The following is an 8673-nucleotide window of genomic DNA, read 5'->3' on the forward strand; positions in this document are numbered from 1 at the left end:
AGTCTCCTGGGGGGACTTAGGGAACTATTAATATTTTGCTTTCCTGATAAAATGCATCATCATGGTTTTCACCCCCCCCATCTTCTTTCTTCCTTGAATGCTGATAAAATGCCTGGAGCTGCAGTAGCCTTCCTGTGACCCTGAGGCAGCAAATATGTCAAAAAGCAGCCTTTCAAGAACGGTGGAACAGCAAAATTGAAAGACTCTGGGTCTGTGACATCACTGAGCTGCTCCCCAGACATGGAGACCACCTACCACTGGTCTTTTTGATACGTGAGGAAAATAAACCTCCGTTTCCTTAAAGCACTGCTGTTATTTCCTGAAGCCAAGAACATTCCTAAGTGATACGAGGACAAAGACTTAGAAATACAGTGGGCAGCACACGCGATTGGAAGTTAGACAAACTAGGGTTCAAATCCCATTTCTCCCACTGCCTACCATGCGATTTCAGGCAACCACTTGCCCGCTGCCAGCCTCACTTTCCTCAGCTTTAGAAGGAGGCTGATGACACCACCTCTTGGGCTGGTCAAGGGCAGGAGTGATGGAGTTGGAAGTGCTTTGTTCACAGCAAAGCGATATTCAGGTTTGGTCTCATCAAACTGAAAGTCTGGACTAAAACAAAGGATGAAAGCAGCTTTCGCGTTAGAAGAGGGGAATTGGTCGTGATTTTTTTTCTTCCTCGTTTTTGTCTCGAACTCTTCGCGGCCGCCTGGGTCTCTGCCTTGCGGGGCCGTGCGCGGCGGCGGCGGCAGGTGGCGCTCGCGGCTCGCGGCAGCGCGGGCGGGGCGCGGGCCCTCGCGTGCCCCGGCGGGCGGGCTGCGCGGTCCCAGCAGCAGCGGCTGTGACTGGAGGTAAAAATAATCAGGGAAGGACAGCTGCTTCCTTGTCAGCAACCAAGAGGGAAATAAAGCTCACGTCCCCTCCAGCGAAAACCTGCTCTCCGGGTCCCCCGGCTCCTGCCACCAACTGCTCGACGTCCGCGTGCCAATCCAATTCGAACGCCTGCGAGTCACCCCAGAGAGGGCTTATTTTAACTTCATCAAGCGCAGAGAAAAACATCCAGGCTGGAGGGGGGCGGGGAGCAGCTGCTTGGGGGCCCAGACTGGGGACGGGGTCCCGGGGCTTCTGCCCCTCCAGTGGTTGGGCTTGGGGTCCCTCCTCCTACTCTGATTCGACAACCGACCAGGTCATTCATTCAACTGAGGCTTAGTACCCCACTTCTGGGTATTCTCTGAAATCAAAGGCAGAAAGTCCCCACGCCCCGCTCGGCTCACCTTTCCAGGTCCCCAACCTCCTCTCCTGTCCCCACTGTTCTGTCACTCCTCTGGGGTCATCCCAGGCCTCCACGAAGGCCCAGATGTGTTTGCTCGTGCCTCCATGCCTTCCTCCTAAACTACCTTTCCTCTTTCCTGCCAGTGGATGTCCAGGAATTCTAGCGAGTTCCTAGTCAGGCTTCAAGACTCAGCTTGGGCTCGCTCGCTGCTTCCCCAGCCCCTGCAGGCCAGGGAGTTGTCCTTTCTGCATTCCTACAGGATGTCGTATATCCCTGTTTGCACAAGGAATGGGGTCTTCCTCCTCTCCCCTACTTTCCCTCTCTCCCTCCCTCACTTCCAGCAAATGCACTGACCCCCTGCCTTCCTCCCTGCGCTGGCTGGCTGCCTGGGCCGGATGTGAGTCCCCGCTGGGCCCTGTCTTCAAGCAGCACCCGTGTGGACAGTGGCAGCACGAGACTAGGCAGGGCGTGGGTGGCAGGGGCAGTGTGGCAACAAAGCCGAGACATGTTTGGTTTTGCTTTTGTCTTTTTCTACTTTGGTTTTTAATCAAATGGCTGCAAGAGACGTTTCCAACCCCCAGTCCAATTACAAGAGACTCACATTTTTAGCTTATTTGTTTCTATATTTGGATTTTTGTGAGCATGTAGTACTTAATGAAAAAATACAATTTTAAATAATAATCGACATTTAATAAACAATAAAATTTAAATAATAATAAATATTTTTAAATGAAAGTATACTTTTTAGCCTGACTTGGTCTCCAAGGGGGTATGGGCCCTGTCTCCCCAGGAGACAATTTTAGTCTAACTGCAACAATTAGAAGAGAGCTGAGTGTCCCAGGCAGACTGGAGCTGGGGACAGAGGACACTGCTGTGACCCCACTGCTCTTGTTGGGCAAGGGAGGAGGGGGACTGTGGGACACGGCCCACCAGGCAGGAGCAGGGGTGGTGGCTTGTTGATCCCCTGCTCGTCTCTGACCCCAGCGCGCTGGAGTGGCATTGGGGGTAGGGGAGGGATCTGGGCCAGGTGGAGGCTGTCTATGCTGCATGTTCGGTCATTTGGAAAGTCTGAGAGCTGAATTGTTTCCTAGGCAATGTTGGAAAGTCCTGGCATCAAGGGGGTGTGTGAACACATCCCAGGGCTCAGTGTGTCACTGGGCTGGGGCCCTGGCTGGAGCTGTTGACGTGGGCCTATTGGAGGATGGGCAGGTGGTGTGTGCTGTAGTTTAGATGTTTGTCCCCCTAAACCTCATGCTAAGATTTGATCCCCAGTGTTGGAGGTAGGGCCTAATGGGAGGTGTTTGGGTCATGGCGGGGGGAATCCTCGATGAATGGCTTGGTGCCCTCCTTGGGGTAATGAGTGAGTTCTGCTCTATTAATTCATGCGAGAGCTGAAAAAGAGCTGGCACCTCCCCTCTCTCTCTTGCTTCCTCCCTCGCCCTGTGATCTCTGCACATGCCGGCTCCCCTTCACCTTCTGCCATGCGTGGAGGCAGCCTGAGGCCTTCACCGGACGCCCAGACTTCCAGCCAGCAAAATCGCGAGCCCAATAAACCTCTTCTTTAATATAGAAATTGCCCAGTCTCAGGTATTCCTTTATAGCAACACTAAACGGACTAAGTATGAGAGGAAGAAGAGGGAATTCTAGGTGTGTTGGTGGCTGTGGGGGAGAGAGTGAAGACAGACCCAGAGACAGAAATGGGAGAATTGGCCTGTCAGCTCAGAGGGGAGGCAGCCCGCCCAGGGCCAGCCAGCCGGACTGGCTGAGGTGGGCTTTGACCCCATGTCTGTCTGATCCATCTCTTACAAGTAAGTAGCAGTGCAGGCTTGAGAGGTGCTCCCCGGCGTTGACCTTGGAGCCATCTACACCTTTGTGCTCTGAGCCCACACACTGTGGCCTCCGGATGGACCTCCCTGGGAGAGGCCAGACCCTCCCTGCACCTAGATGATGGACAGGGCAGCCCTTCTGTGAAGACTTCCGACACAGTGGGGTGGAGAGTGTTGGCCTGTGAGTCAGGCCACATGCTGGCTGTAATGGACACCTAGGACTTCCTGTGTGTCCGGCCCACCTGCTTCCTTTGGGGAATTCTCCTCCCCCACCATTCATGTGATTGCACGGTGGGTGCCTCTCCTCAAGAGCAAACAAACAGGTAACACAAAATGCACTGGGAATGGGCCTGAGCCTTGGTCTGGCCATTCTTCTAGTCATGCCCCAAGCCGTGGCATTCAGAGCTCCACCTTGGATGCCTTATTGTGGAGTGGGAAGAGCAGGGGGTCCTGACTTTGGGGTTTTTGAGTTGGAAAGATGTGAAACTGGAGATGCCTGTGGCCATGTGTCATGGTGTTAAGTTTGGCTGCACACAAAAAACTCCAAATAAAAGTGGCTTAAACATGTAAAGGTTTATTTTTTAATGTAAAAGATGTCTGATGATGGCCAATCAAGGGCTCATGTAACTCACTGAGGCATTTAGGCTTTCCTCATGGCCCAAAATGGCTGCCAAAGCTCCAGCCATTGCATTCATGTTTTAGGCAGTGGGAAGAAGGAAAGATAGGTAAGGGCCAAAGAGATGCTCCTTCCAGCTGAGTCGGCTCCCTTTGGGCAACTTTCTCAGAAGTAGTGCAGTAAACTTCTGTTTACGTATCACTGGCTGCAAAGGAGTTTGAGAAATATCACTTGTGGGTTTTGTTTTTCTCCCAGAGATAGATCTTGTTGTATTGCCCAGGCTGGTCTTGAACTCTTGGCCTCAAGCAATTCTCCCACCTCAGCCTCCTGAGTAGCTGAGATTATAGGTGTGAGCCACCAGCAGAAATGTCATCTGTCATCTGGGCATTTTGCTGCCCCAAATAAAACCAGGTTTCTGTGTTCGCCACAGGCTGCATTTCTTGTCATTGCCATATGCAGTAGGAGGGAATAAAGCTGAGCTGAGAGGAAGGAACTCAGGGGTTGGGAGAAAAGCACAGAGAGGGAGGGAGGGAGGCAGAAAAGCAGAGGCAGAGTGGGGAGGGGGAAGAGGACCTGAACCAAAGGGTGCCTGAAGCCCCCATCCCCTGACCTCCAGTTTGCAGGAATCAACACTCCCCTTCCTCTTTTTCTCAAGCCAGGTTGGATTGGCTTCCTGTCACCTGTACGGGAAGAATGTGCTGACGGTGGGCAAGGACTTACCATCTTCGAGCCTCGATTTTCTCTTCTGAGAAGTGGGGATCCTGTTGCTCACCAGGTAAAGCTGTGACAAGGAGGGAATGTGTGACACCAGCCACGTGCCAGCAGGGAACCCTGCCCGGAGCAGCCTGGCCCACCTGACTGGCCTGCTCCTTGCCCTGCCACTGGCTCCAGGGATTCTGCCCCCTGATTGCTCAGGGTTTACAGGGCCTGCACCACGCTGGGCCCAGGGAGCTGGCCAGGCTTGGGGAGTTTTCTGGACACCTGAGTAGTGGTGTGAAAACTGAAGGAGCCAAAGAATGGAGAGAAGGGGGTGGGAGAGCTGAGAGATTCCTGGAGCACAGGAAACAACTGCCACCTTATTGCAGGGGGCATGATCATGGGCACAGGCGGGGGGCTAAGACCCCTATCTGAATGGGTGTGCTGCTCGCGTGACAGCCTGGCAGGGTCAGGGTGCTGGGCGGTGAGGAATCTGTCTTCAGCTTGGACGCTGTGGTTAACCCGTCTGTCCCTTTTCTGCTCCTTCTGGAATGGCGCCTGGTTTTCCTTTGGGGAGCCCCCTCCCATGATTAGTCCCTGTGATGTCTGGAGGGGCTGACCCCGCCCCGTCATGCAGGGGTGGTGTGTTTGTTTTCTGTTGCCGTCATAGCAAATTGCCACCAATTGAGCAGCTTAAAACAACACAAATCAATTATCTCACAATTCAGGAGTCCTGGTTCAACTGCTTCCTCTGATCAGGTCTCACAAGACTGAAATCAAGGTGTTCGCAGGGTTGCGTGCCTTCCCCGAGGTTCTGGGGGCAAATCTGCTTACAAACCCATTCAGGCTGTTGGCTAGATTCTGTTCCTGTGGTTGTGGGACTGAGGTCCCCATCTCCTCGCTGGCTGTCACCCAGGGGCTAGTCTTTGTCCTGGAGGAGGTGTAATTCCTCCCTATGCATGCCATATGTCCCCTTCCCCAGCAAGGCGGGTCGAGCCCCACTCCAATTTCTCTTCCTGCCACATTTCATTTCTTCTTCGCCTTTCTCTTCTGCTACATCTTTTTTGTCTGCTGCTTCCGCCTTTTTCCTCCTGCAGTTTTAAAGGGCTCATGTGATTACAGTGGCCCACTTGGATATTCCAAGATAATCTTTTTAAGGTCAGCTGATTAGTAACCTTAATTCCAACTGCAGAGTTTACGGCAGCGCCTTCACAGCACGTAGTGGCGCTCTCCAGAGAAACAGAACCAGCAGGATGTGTGTGTGGATGGATGGATGGATGGATGGATAGATAAATAGGGATTTATTTTGAGCAATTGGCTCACACAATTGTAGAGGCTCGGTAAATCCAAAATCTGCAGTGGAAGCCCGCAGGCTGGAGACCTAGGGGAGAGTTGCAGTTCAAGTCCAGAGTCAGCAGGCAGGCAAAATTCCTTCTTGCTCAGAGGTCAGACTTTTGTTCTACTAAGACCTTCAACTGACTGATTGAGGCTCACCCATATATGGCAGTAATGTGCTTTATTCAGAGTCCACTGATTTAAATGTTAATCCCATCCAAAAAACACCTTCACAGAAACCTCCAGAATAATGTTTTACCAAATATCTGGGCCCTGTGGCCCAGCCAAGTTGACGAATAAAATTAACTATCACACGGCAGTACCTAGGTTATCGTCTGGTTGAATAACCAACAGTGGAAACCAGAGGGGAGCCGTCTTTAGAACTCCGACTGCTACAGGCAGATGCGTAACCCAGGCTCAACCAGTCAGGATATTCCACGCCCCTGGCCAGAGAGATTCATTCCAGCATGAGCCCATCACCCAAGTGGCCCACTGGGTCTTCCACTAGAATTGCTGGGCAACAGGCTCTTCTGACTGGGGTAGCCAACCTGGAGGCCTGGTGGCCATCTCTGCCACAATTTAGGGAAAAGCCAAGCAGAAGAAAGCAAAGCCAAGAGGGTGAAAGAGTTTCTGTGGCCATTGTTTGTGAATCTGAGTCCAGCCATCTACAAAGCTAGCATTGATCAATTTTTCTAAAAAGCGGTTCTCCAAGAGCCAGTTCACCAAAAATCAATTAACAAATGATTACATCACTTATGAAATGGACAATTTTCCAAGTGGATCAAATGTATCTATTAAACGATTATTTCTTTTAACTATTAATGACATTTGCAGTAATTTGTAATGGATAGGATGATTATTTCTACAAACTTTTAGTTGACTGGTTTTGATTTTGTTTTTATAGAAGAATGTTTGATTTGTTATAAGATAAAGGTCTAGGATAATTTAGTCTTCTTATACAAATATTTATATTCAGAAAGTATATTTCCTCATGATCTGCATGTATTTCCTTGTACCAGTCAGGACATGCTAGGTTGTGCTGCAGTAACAAACAACTCCTAAATCTCAGTGCCTTAAAATAATAGTTCTGTGATTTTGTTTGTTTTGCTCATGTTACATGTCTATCACGGTCAAGTAGAGGTTCTGTTCTTGTGGCATCAGTGCCACACTGTGGGACTCAGGCTGATAGAGCAGCCATTATCTGGAATGTTGGGAGTCACTGTGCCCAGAGTGAAAAAGAGCTCTAGAGGGACTTTCCCCGGCACTAAAATGCTCCAGCTCCGATGTGACACGCATTGCTTCTGTTCACTATTCTTGGGTCCCACCCAGCCACAAGGAATCCAGGAAGTTTAACCTACCTTGTGCTCGGAAGACAGGTCTAGAAATATTTGGTGAACAGACTAATGACTACTTCAATTAAAAACGTTTTGGGCTGGGTGCAGTGGCTCACACCTGTAACCCTAGCACTCTGGGAGGCTGAGGTGGGAGGATCACTTGAGCTGAGCAGTTTGAAACCAGCCTGAGTGAGAGCGAGACCGCGTCTCTACTAAAAATAGAAAAAATTAGCCAGGCATGGTGATGCATGCCTGTAGTCCCAGCTACTTGGGAGGCTGAGGCAGGAGGATCGCTTGAGCCCAGGAGTTTGAAGTTGCTGTGAGCTAGGCTGATGCCACGGCACCCTAGCCTGGGCAACAGAGGGAGACTCTGTCTCAAAAAATAAATAAATAAATATTTTGGCATTTCATATGGGACATTGTCCACTTATGTATTTTTTCAACTCATTCCATCCTTTTATCTTTTGCCAAACCTTTATTATTTTGGGTCATTTCACCATTTTTTATGTATCAATTCAACCTTGGTTTATTAGTCTATCAGAAATACATACAAAACATTTAATTCATTGTAGTAATTATTTTCTTCCAGACGTTCTTACTTCTGTTCCTTCGCTTTTTACAGTTTAATTCTTTTGCATGTAATTTTCTAAGAAAACTATGACACTACAGGAAGTGGTTCCATAGAAAACTGACCTGGAGAACGGGATTCTGAAATTGGATCTCTCAACAGTCAAATGGCAACAGAAGCCCCCTGGCAGAGCTGAGAGGGGTGGTGACGGTTTCTGGCAGGCGGTGGCGTCGCAGGCAGCTCCCGGCTGTGGTGGACGGGGGAGAAGGTGAGGTGGAAGGGGAGGCGTTGGGTGCGAGGTGGCTCTGGCACGTGACCAGCACGGGGCATTGGGTTGCCTGGCTCTCGTTAAGTGCTTTGGAAACCTTGAAGAAAGGGAATGGCCCAGGCCAGATAACTCAGATCGTTCTGGAAAACCAGAAGGCCTCAACGGCAGTGTTTAAAGGGAACCTACTTTCTTAGGGAAAAGTCGGGCCCAGGATCTGATTATAAGGATGGCGCAGCTTGAGTGGTCAGGCTCAGTGGGCGTCCCAGGCTGACGTCAGGGTCCTGATGGAGGAGCGGGACCTTGGGATGTGGGGTGCAGGTGTTGGGTGGATGCACCTGAAAACCACCTTCCAAGGTTTCCCCTCTGGGTCACTGAAATTAGCCCTTTCCTCTTGCAAAGTAGAGCAGTTTTTTTTTTAAACCTGGAGAGCTTGCAAAGACCTTACCTGGGGTCGATGCCTTAAAAAATGCTTGTCCTTCTCAAGGTCCAAATTTGCCTCCTGAATTGTTTCCTATGGCTGCGGTAACCAATTACTGCAAGCTCAGTGCCTTAAAACAATGCACGTTTCTCTCTCACGGCTCAGTAGGCCGGTAGTCCAAAGCCAGTCTCACTGGGCTAAAGCCGCGGTGTTGGTGCAGCGGGTTTCTCCTGGAGGCTCTGAGCAGAGAATCTGTTTCCTGGCCTCTCTCGGCTTCTAGTGGTCTCCTGGGATCCTTGGCTGGGCCCCTGCCCCGTCTTCGAGCCACGTCTGTCCCCA

The sequence above is a fragment of the Propithecus coquereli genome, unplaced genomic scaffold (assembly GCF_000956105.1).
Source record: "Propithecus coquereli isolate 6110/MARCELLA unplaced genomic scaffold, Pcoq_1.0 Scaffold142, whole genome shotgun sequence".
NCBI lineage: Eukaryota > Metazoa > Chordata > Mammalia > Primates > Indriidae > Propithecus > Propithecus coquereli.